Consider the following 9,499-nt stretch of genomic DNA (forward strand, 5'->3'; position numbering starts at 1 on the left):
ACAAGCACATGAGGATACACACTTATGAATACACAAACACATATGAACACATGTGCACACATGCACACTAGAATGCAATGTGTACATATATGCATACATGCATAGCCTGCTCTGTCTCTGGTTGGGTCTGGGACAGGTGGACTGAAAGCAGCTGAGACTCTTATTCTGGGAGAGATTTATGGACAGGAGAAGAAGTTAATATCGACAAGTGATGAGTTAGATGAGCAATACTTCAGCTAAAGTTCTAAAACTTTCCGACAGAAAAGGAAAATAATGTGCCAGGAGGCCATATGTCACTCTAGGAAGGCTGGTATGAGAGATCTGCAGGGAGCCAGGGTCCTGAGGCCCATGAGTGTCAGTCAGAGGGTGGGGAGTGTGTTCTCCAGTCCCTCAGGAAATGGCCTTATCCCTCCTGCTCTGTGTTTTATGGTCAGGGGTTAGGAGAAAAAAGCACAGACTAAGACAGGGACCAAAATTTGGGATGGCCATGGATGAGGGCTGCTGGTGGCCACACATACTGGGCTGTCTTAGGACCTGCAATTCCTGGGGATAGGGCACCAACATCTCTTGGGAGTTTGCACATACCTCCCATGATGTCAGATAATCCCTGGTCTTTGCTCAGCCTTAGGGGACACCCCAAATGAAGGCCCCCTAGTCAGCTCATGGAGATAGGGAATCCCACTCTCCTGCCACTAAGGAGCCCAGTGACTGGCGCAGCCAACAGTTTCTAGGCTGACCTGCTTACTTTGCTGGTAGAACCCACAGACATCTAAGGGGAGGCTAATGATTCACTGATTTAATTACAATTCTGCACATAGGGCCTGGAAGGCAGAACTCCCCTGTGGCCTAGCTGGAGATAGTCTAGACTGGCTCTCAGGGAGGCTGTCAGCTAGATGGAGAAGACCTGGCCCAGCCTGCAGAAAAGTGGTTCCGGTGGTCTCATTGATGACCTCCCCTACCACACACCAGGGGGAGGCTCTCATTTCTGTCTCACCATAAGGTCAGGCAGAGAGATGGGTATAGGAAGGAAGCTAGCAGACTTAGAACATAGTTGTGGACATGGTGCTAAGGTGCTGTGTGACCCAAGACAAGAGAGAACTCTCTCTGGCCATCAGCTCCCTTATCTACACAAAGAAGGAAGCAGCCAAGAATCATATGTGGTTGGTTGCTTCTATAAGGAACAGCATCGTGTGGGCCCTCCCAGGAACTTGCCCTTACCATAAAGCAATGACAGTAGGGATAGCCATAGTCTCTGAAGGGAGACTGGGGTATCCTACCCTGCCACTCAAAAAAGACTGCTCTTGAAATGAGTGCAGCCTGCAGTGTTCCTCAGATGTGACCATGAGCTATAAGCTCAGACTAATAGGGACTTAGAGGTTACACAGGTTCCAGTGACACACACACACACACACACACACACACACACACACATATATATATATATCCAAGTGAATGGAGGTAAATAGTTAATTTTAGCCACAGATTTTTTTTTTCAAGGATAGGAGCTATTCCCCACCCTAATTCAACTTCCTAGCTTGTTTTCTCTACTCTGATACCATTCTCTCAGACAATATTCTTATCCAATCTCAGGTTAGCTACCAACTCAAGCAAAACTACCATAGTTGTGTACCCCCCAGGAATATGCCTAAAATGGATGTCCTGGCTTTCTTCTACTCTAAAATCCCTAATCTCATCTGTTCTAATCCTACTTTTTGGTTTCTGTTCATTAACCAATTTGTCTCAACTTAGGTCATGCCACATTCCAGACACCAAGTTACAGATACTACCATTACTCCATCCTGACTTCTCTGGGCACATGACCTCACCAGTGCATCTGGGACCCTCACATCTCCAGAGCTCTGGTTCACTAGGTAAAGACAGAAACAGGCTTGGGTATGGATTGACCTGTGGAGAAGCAGCTACAGAAGCCTGAACTCCTACCTTCTGCACCCCAAAACAACCTTGATCCATACTCCCGGAGGGGGAGAAGTGATAGGATGAAGATAAGAGGACTCTGAACTCCAGCTCCATCAGCACCCAGAGAGAGAGAGAAGGAAAAGGAGAGGGACATATAGAGGTAGCTATGGTTTCATGAGTGACTTGGACGGGAATAGAGGATTGAATTTAATAAAAAGGGTGGAACAACTATATATATAAATGTGGACAGATAGTTGTAGAGAAGATGGTTGGCCCATGTCTACAACTTTAGGGAAAACTGTGATGGATTGCAGTGGGGAGAGTGAAGATTCAGAACTCTGCTTGTGGGAATGGTGTGCATTCAAACCTCTATCGACATGTAATTCTGTAATATAAAAATAAACAATAAAAAATAAAGCAGGGATAAAAATTTAAAAAATGAGTCATATATGCTTACTTGCATGGACACAAACATACACACACAAACACACACATGTACACACACAGAGAACACTAACACAGATGCTGCCGTGTTCATGGCCCAGTGTGTGGCTAAGAAAGACAAATCTTTGTTCCTCAGGCCATTCTCCTCTGTAGGTCCCTGGAGCATTTTGTGAACTGATTCCTGAGGTAAAAAGCAGACTGGGACAGCCTGGCAGGTGGCACAGCAGGTAGAGTCTGACCTGTGAGCACAAGGTCCCCAGTTCAATCCTCTGCATTGCAGGTACCAGAATGATGCTTTGGTTTTGTTCTCTTTCTAGTAAATTAATTTAATAAAAGAAGTAGACATGGTTGGGTAAGGAGTCACACAATTCATATTTTAGACATTTCTGTTACACACTGAATTGCTGGCGCAGCTGTGACAAGAACCTGGGTCACCCAGCTGCTCTCCAAATCCTGGGAGGCTCCAGGCCTGTCTCACTGCAGACTGTGTTCCTCTACTGGGCTCAGGTCAGCCTCCTAGATTTCTTTCCCTCAGGACCAGGGAGGGGCTCACCCAGGCATGAGGCTTTCAAGTTGCCAATTCTGCTTCCATGTAGCACGAAGCTGGTGGCAGCTGGGGTTCTCATCTACTCCTTCTATTTTGAATGTATGGAGGCTCTAGAGATTTATTATTTTTTTGTGAGAATGTATCTAGTGAAACAAAACTTTAGTTGTATCATCATCATCACCATCACTATTATTTTACCAGAGCACTGCTCAGCTCTGCTTTATGGTGGGGCAAAGGATTGAACCTTAGATTGCAGAGCCTCGTTCTTGACAGTCTTTTTGCATAACCATTATGCTGTCTGCCCCATCCAAGTTGCATTTTTTTTCATTTTTTAAAATTATCTTTATTTATTGGATAGAGACAGCCAGAAATAGAAAGGGTAGGGGGAGGTATGGAGGGAGGGAGGAAAGGAGGAAGAGAGAGAGAGAGAGAGAGAGAGAGAGAGAGAGAGAGAGAGGAAGAGAGAGATAGAGAGAGATCGATCGATCTGCAGCATTCCTTCATCACTTGCATCCCTTGCAGATGGGGACTGGGAGTTCGACCCCAAGTCCTTGCACACTGTAACATGTATGCTCAACCAGATGCACCACCACCTGCCCCCCCTAGTTGCACCAATTTCTAACAATGTTGGTACCTGTTTACCTGGCTGTGTTCAGACACTTTAAAAAAAATCTCCTCAGGGACAAGTGATGCAGGTGCCATTATCTGGCCATTCTTCCATCTCAGGTGAAGAAACTGAGGCTCAGGAAGGGGCAGAGCTGTAAACAAGGTGATTACCAACAGTGGCAGCCCCTGGTTTTGTGCCTGGAGCCAAGCAGAGTGTTCACTAAGTGTTTGTTACATGAATTGTTTTTTGAATGCTAGAGACAGAGGCAGAAAGGCATAGAGTAAAAGAGACCACAGTACCAAAACTTCCTTCAGTGTGGTGGGGGCTGGACTTGAACCTGGGTCATGCATCTGACAAAGCAATGCACTATACAAATGAGCTATCTCACTGATCCTCATAAATTGTTCAGTAGATGAAAAATGAACATTTCTCAGCAAGACACTCACTGTTGCAAGATCTGGAGGATTAACAGTTAACTGTGATGACTTGTTCCAGGCCTCATCAATATCCTCTTATTGTCACGCTTTTAGAGACAAGAAAGCTGAGGCATGGAGAAGGTAAGGAAAGTCCTAAGGCCACAAAGCTGATAAACTGCAGGGCTGGGATTGGAGTCCAGTTTCTGTCACCTTGCTAAGCCATCTGTGAGGAGACAGCAATGGTGCAGTGAGTCTGGGAATACTGTGGGTTCTATGCTATCTGCCTGGAACCACAACCACACAGTATGACAGGTGTGAATGCAGCACTACCTTGTGTGAGGAGAGCAGGCACCTATTCTAGTGTGGAACTCTAAGCAGTTCTGGATGACACTCAGATGAACAGCTTAGAGACCTGGGCCTAAGAAGACCTCACGATTATTGAGTGCAGACTGTTCACCCACCTCAGAAAGAAAGAAGCAAGATGGAGAGAGATGAAGGGCCATGCACACAGGTGAAGACCAGCAGAGCCAGAGCCCCAACCTAGGAAGTGGCTTCACAATCCCACTCCTGGTTCCTAAGGTCACTTCCTTACCTCTGCTCTCTCTACTCCTCTCTCCTTCACAAAACACCCCAACAGCTCACATGTCCTACATGCAAGAGGGAAGAAGCCCTGACCCTGAGCCCTGGGGTCCCAGGCCTTGCGAGCAAGATTATTCCCCAAACCAGACAATTCTTGGTGATCTAGACACAGACTTTCCACTTTGGGGTTTATTGGTAGCAAAACCTTAATCCCTGACAGGGACTTGGCTGGGATGCTGCCTGCCCCACTGTCAGCCGGTGTGTGTGGGCAGCTCAGGCTCATTTTAATATTGGCTTGAGCTAAACCTCATTAGAAAAGTAAATTTGCTAGAGCTGCAAAAAGGGGGGAAAAAAAGTAACCCACATCATCCTTGCACAGCAACAGAGAAAAATCCCAATTATGGCTTATTTGATGCTTTCTGTCCCCATACTGGCCCTGAGCCTGGAACACAGTAGGTGCTCAGTCAGAGTATAGCCATGAATACAATGTTGGGTGAGCTTTGATTACCTTTTACCTTACATTGGGGACCAGGAGAAGCCAGGGGTCAGCAGTGCATGTAAGTTGCATAACTTCTTTTAGACAACCACTTGGCTGATAAATTAGAATGAGCTAGCCACTGATCAGATACAGAACTGTTGATGCTCTTGTTCAGGTAAGAGGACTGGAGACTGTCCTTGCCACAAAGGCTTGCCTGTCCAAGGTGGGCCTAGCTAGGGTGCAGATTTGGGAGGTGTAGGAATACAATTGGTGGGGTGGCTCAGGAGGTAGGAGAGACCATCACACAGAATCATGACGCTAACTCCAAAGTTGGCCAAAGTTGGCCCATGTTTGAAAGCCATCTAGATCCTGGCAGAATGTGGAGGAGGGTGTATAAAACAAGCACATAAAATACCATTCATCTAGAACTTTACTTAAAAACAGCCTGGCAAGATGAGGGGTCCCTAGTTTCTCAGCCTTTAGGAAGCCAGAACTTAGAGGACCTGTTCACTCAGCTGGTGATGGAGCTACAGGTGGAGGTTGGGGTAGGGGATGGAGGGGAGGCCAGCTGAGAGCATGTACTCTTCATGTCTCTGCAGGGTCCTTAAAGGTATTCATGCCTGGAGGCCTGGGGGCATATGAACCTTGCTGAGGTCTCCCCACAAGCCTCCCTTTCCTACCTCCATGGTACTGAGGACTGGAAGTGGTGGGGAGGGCTCTCAGGCCTGGGGGATGGGCTTTCCTGATCTCATAGCCTGTGCCACCCCCTCACATCATCAGAATCAGGAGAGAAATCTTTCTTGGAAAATTGCAGCTGCTCCACCAAGGGGCCTCACTGCTGGCCATCCCTCTGCCAGCACTGGGGATCTGGGGGAGGAGGCCTTGCCTACCCCCTGCCACACCACAGGGTGCAAGACTTCTGCCACTGGGCTTCTTTCATTCTGTGGATGTGCTTCTGTGTCTTTTGTCTGCCTGCTCCCACAGGCCCTGGTTCCTGCTTCAGGGACTCTGGATTCTCTGTTCCTCTCCTCCAGTTCTTAGCAGAAGGGAGCTCAAGGCCAGCTCTTTGCCTGTACTCATTCCCAGTCCAATTGAACCACCCATCCTCTCCACATCCTAGAGCCTGGCTCCCCTGCCCAGGCTTGTACCTGCACCTTCAGCTACAAAACTCCATCCCCTCCCCTCCCCTCTTCCACTCAAATTAGTGTGTGTGTGTGTGTGTGTGTGTGTGTGTGGGTGAGGGGGGTGATTCCAGCCCTCTTTTATTTTTATTTATTTCCCCTTTGTTGCCCTTGTTGTTTTATTGTTGTTATTGTTGTTGTTGTTGATGATGATGTCATCATTGTTGGATAGGACAGAGAAATGGAGAGAGGAGGGGAAGACAAGAGAGGGGGAGAGAAAGACAGACACCTGCAGACCTGCTTCACCGCCTGTGAAGTGACTCCTTTGCAGGTGTGGAGTCAGGGCTCCAACCAGGATCCTTATGCCAGTCCTTGCATTTCATGCCACATGTGCTTAACCTGCTGCACTACTGCCTGACCCCCTTTAGCCCTCTTTAGAAGCTTGAAACAGACACCTGAAGCCAGGGTCTGTGTAGGAGCTCCTGCTTTCTGCCACCAGTTCTGATCCTGTCAAGGGGGTGGCCCCACCTCATCCATTTACCTGCCCATGCTTCAGGTGCACAGCTTGGATGTATTCACCCAGAAACCTAGATGTGCATATTCAACTCAGCATGCTTGGGCTTCCAACGTGCCTGTATATGGGGTGACTCTCAAATATCTATGGACTAGGCATAAAAATGGGTTCAGCATGGCATTCGACTCCTGTGCTGAATTCTCCCCATGAATTCACCCCAGTGAGTCTTCTTGCTCCCACCAAAAGAGGCAGAGGAAAATGGCATGCAATAGAAGCCTTTGGGGGGTGCTGAAGGGATGGTTTCTTCAGAGATTTGAGAAAAAAGAGGTTCCTCCTATTAGAACAAAGAGAGGAACTTGATGTTTGGCCCAAGATGGCCAATAATGGCCACAGCTAAACAGACACTGAAAGAGAATATCTCGGTCTCTGTGGTGGCCATAGGCAAAAGGAGGAAGACATGGGTGCAGGAGCAACAGTCTAGTGAGATCACTCCCCCCTACCCAAGGGCTAAGGAACTTAGGAAGCCATGTGTCTTGGGTGTCTATACCAGTTCATAGAATAATTCCAGAGTGCTGTGAGTGCACTAAAGAGACCTCATCTTGTCTCATGACACACAACCTGGGCTTGGATAAGGGTCCCTGTGGACCCTTATCTAATTGGTTCTTATGCAGAGAGAGCATGGGGCTAGTGCATGCCAGCAGAGGCACCCACCTCCTTTCAAAGTCCTGTGTATTAGGGACCCTTAGTCCCTCAGCACTAGCTTCTGTGAGGTGCCCTGCAAACAAGGCATGGCTGAGGCGGGCCTGGCCAGCCAGGCGGGTGAAAGGAGACTTGTCAAGATGGTGTTGGTATTTTGTATGTTGTGTGTGCACTTGCATGGGGGTGATCCCCTAACCTTAGCCCCTGGGTCCAGGTTGTCACCTTCTTGCTCCAGCTCTGTTAGACCCTGTGACTTTCTTCTCTCCTGCCTCCGTTTCGTTTTCTGAAGTTCCTACTCCGGAGGATCTGGACCAGGACCCTGAGCCCAGGTGCAGAAGGAAGGATGGTGAGCTCCCTTCCCCCTCCCCCCTGCAGTGAACGTTCCAGGGACCCTCTGCTGCCAGGACCTACCAACCCCTCAACCTCCCCAGCGCTCAGATCTTGGAAGAGAAAGAATTTGCTGGTGCCCGGAGCTCCAGAATCCTTACTGATGAGAGCTGAGAGCTGAGTAAGAGGGCTGCCAGGGTGTTGGCCCCTGATTCCTCCTCTGGGCCATTAAGAACCACCTGCTGAGGCAGAAGGGGACCTGGAAGCACAGAGCCTGGGTCAGTACTTAGCAATGATGGGACTCTAGTCGTCCCCCCATCATTCCATCCACCGGAAAGGGACAGGCAGCACCTAGGCTGGTTTGCAGCCCCTCAGCTGCAGCGCCTCGGGCCGGCTGGGCTCCCCGTTTTATGAGAGCCCAGACACACACACACACACACACACACACACACACACACACACACACACACACACACACACACACACACACACACACACTCACACGCACACACACGCGCGCGCGCGCACACACACACACGCGCGCGCACACGCACACCCGCACCCTCACACCCGCACCCGCACCCGCACCCGGAGGACATGGCGTGGGTGCAGATGGGGACGCATAAAGGGGCTCTGTGCGCTGCGGGGCCGCGGAGCTCGGGGAACTGACCTGAGGCGGCTAGTCCGGATCGTCCCCAGCGTGGTCCATCGCGGGCCGCGACCCCTACGCCCCGGCGCGCTCCGGCTGCTGCCCCGGGCCACGCACCCCTGCCTCCCCCGGGGCTCTCGGGCTCCCGGCCTCCGGGGCCCCCCTCATGTTTGCGGCGCCCACGAGCCCGCAGCCCCAGCCCCGCCGCCCCAGCCGGGCTCCTCGGTGCGCAGCGAGGCTGTGGCCGAGCCTGGGAGTGCGCGTGGGGCGGGGGCGGTGCGGGGGTGGAGGAGGCGCCGAGGGGACGCGGGGGCGGGGGGGCGCGGGGCTTGCGGCCGGAGCCCAGCCGAGCCCGCGGGCGCGAAGTCCCCTCGGCGGCGGCGGATGCGCCCGGGCAGCCGAGTCTCTGACAGCGCCTCCTGCTCCGCCCCCGCCCTTCCCCCCCCCCCCGCCCCGCCCCGCCCCTTCCCCTCCCCCGGTCCGGGTTCCCCCCCAGCCCCCGCCCGGAGCGCGCTTGAGCAGCCTGCGGGACCCGGCCTCTGATGGTCGCTACCAAGCTCGCCAGCTGAAGCGGGGGGCGCGCGGAGAGAGGTTGGCCAGGTCCCCCCTCCCCGGGTTGGTATCATCTACCCTGGCTGTCTTGTCCCCCCGCCCTCCCCCAGCAGAGGTGGCCCAGGCGTTAGGCTGGGGAGCTGGGCCTGAGGTGGAGAGGAATGGGGGGCGGGTATGCAGTCCAGGCTTGGCTCTGGAGAGTTAAAGCGCGCCTGACCCGCTGCCTGCACCCCCATCCCACCCCGCCTCCATCCTGGCTGTTCCTGGCGCCCAGCTTGGCAGCCTTTCTCAAAGGGTGATTGTTTCCGGGCCGGACAGTTTTGTGTGTGTGTGTGTGTGTGTGTGTGTGTGTGTGTGTGTCTGGGTAGGACGGGGGAGGTTCTTCTCTGGGACAGAGATGCAGAGTTAGGGAGCAGGAAGGGGGAGGCATTCGCCTTGGTTTCAGGCACCCCGGAGTGGGAGAAGGCTGCTGGGGTTGAAGGGACCTGCCCAGACACTGGGGTGCTTTGGAGATGGCAGCCCCACCTGTGATGAGTGTCAGCCTCAACTCCCCTCCCGCAGTGCCCTGGGCATTGCAAAGAGAAGGCTGGGGCAGGTGATTGTGTGTGTGTGTGTGTGTGTGTGTGTGTGTGTGCCTGCGTGCACAGAG

At 51.8% G+C, this 9,499-nt stretch overlaps 1 protein-coding gene across 5 annotated transcripts in view; it reads right to left on the reverse strand.

The window, feature by feature from the left end:
* Positions 1 to 8,673, reverse strand: part of B3GAT1 (beta-1,3-glucuronyltransferase 1) — a 35,366-nt gene extending 26,693 nt beyond the window's left edge. For 3 of the 5 annotated variants that reach the window (XM_060179233.1, XM_060179231.1, XM_060179234.1), the window contains exons 1-2: positions 8,320 to 8,409; positions 7,811 to 7,908 (exon numbers count right to left, since the gene is read on the reverse strand). The gene's annotated coding sequence lies outside the window, so the exon portion shown is untranslated. Of the gene's footprint in view, positions 1 to 7,810; positions 7,909 to 8,319 lie in introns of all 5 variants that reach the window. The other 2 variants (XM_060179235.1, XM_060179232.1) reach the window with 2 other exon arrangements.
* Positions 8,674 to 9,499: the final 826 nt, after the last annotated feature.

Source organism: Erinaceus europaeus, chromosome 20 (genome assembly GCF_950295315.1).
Source record: "Erinaceus europaeus chromosome 20, mEriEur2.1, whole genome shotgun sequence".
In the NCBI taxonomy this organism is placed as follows: domain Eukaryota; kingdom Metazoa; phylum Chordata; class Mammalia; order Eulipotyphla; family Erinaceidae; genus Erinaceus; species Erinaceus europaeus.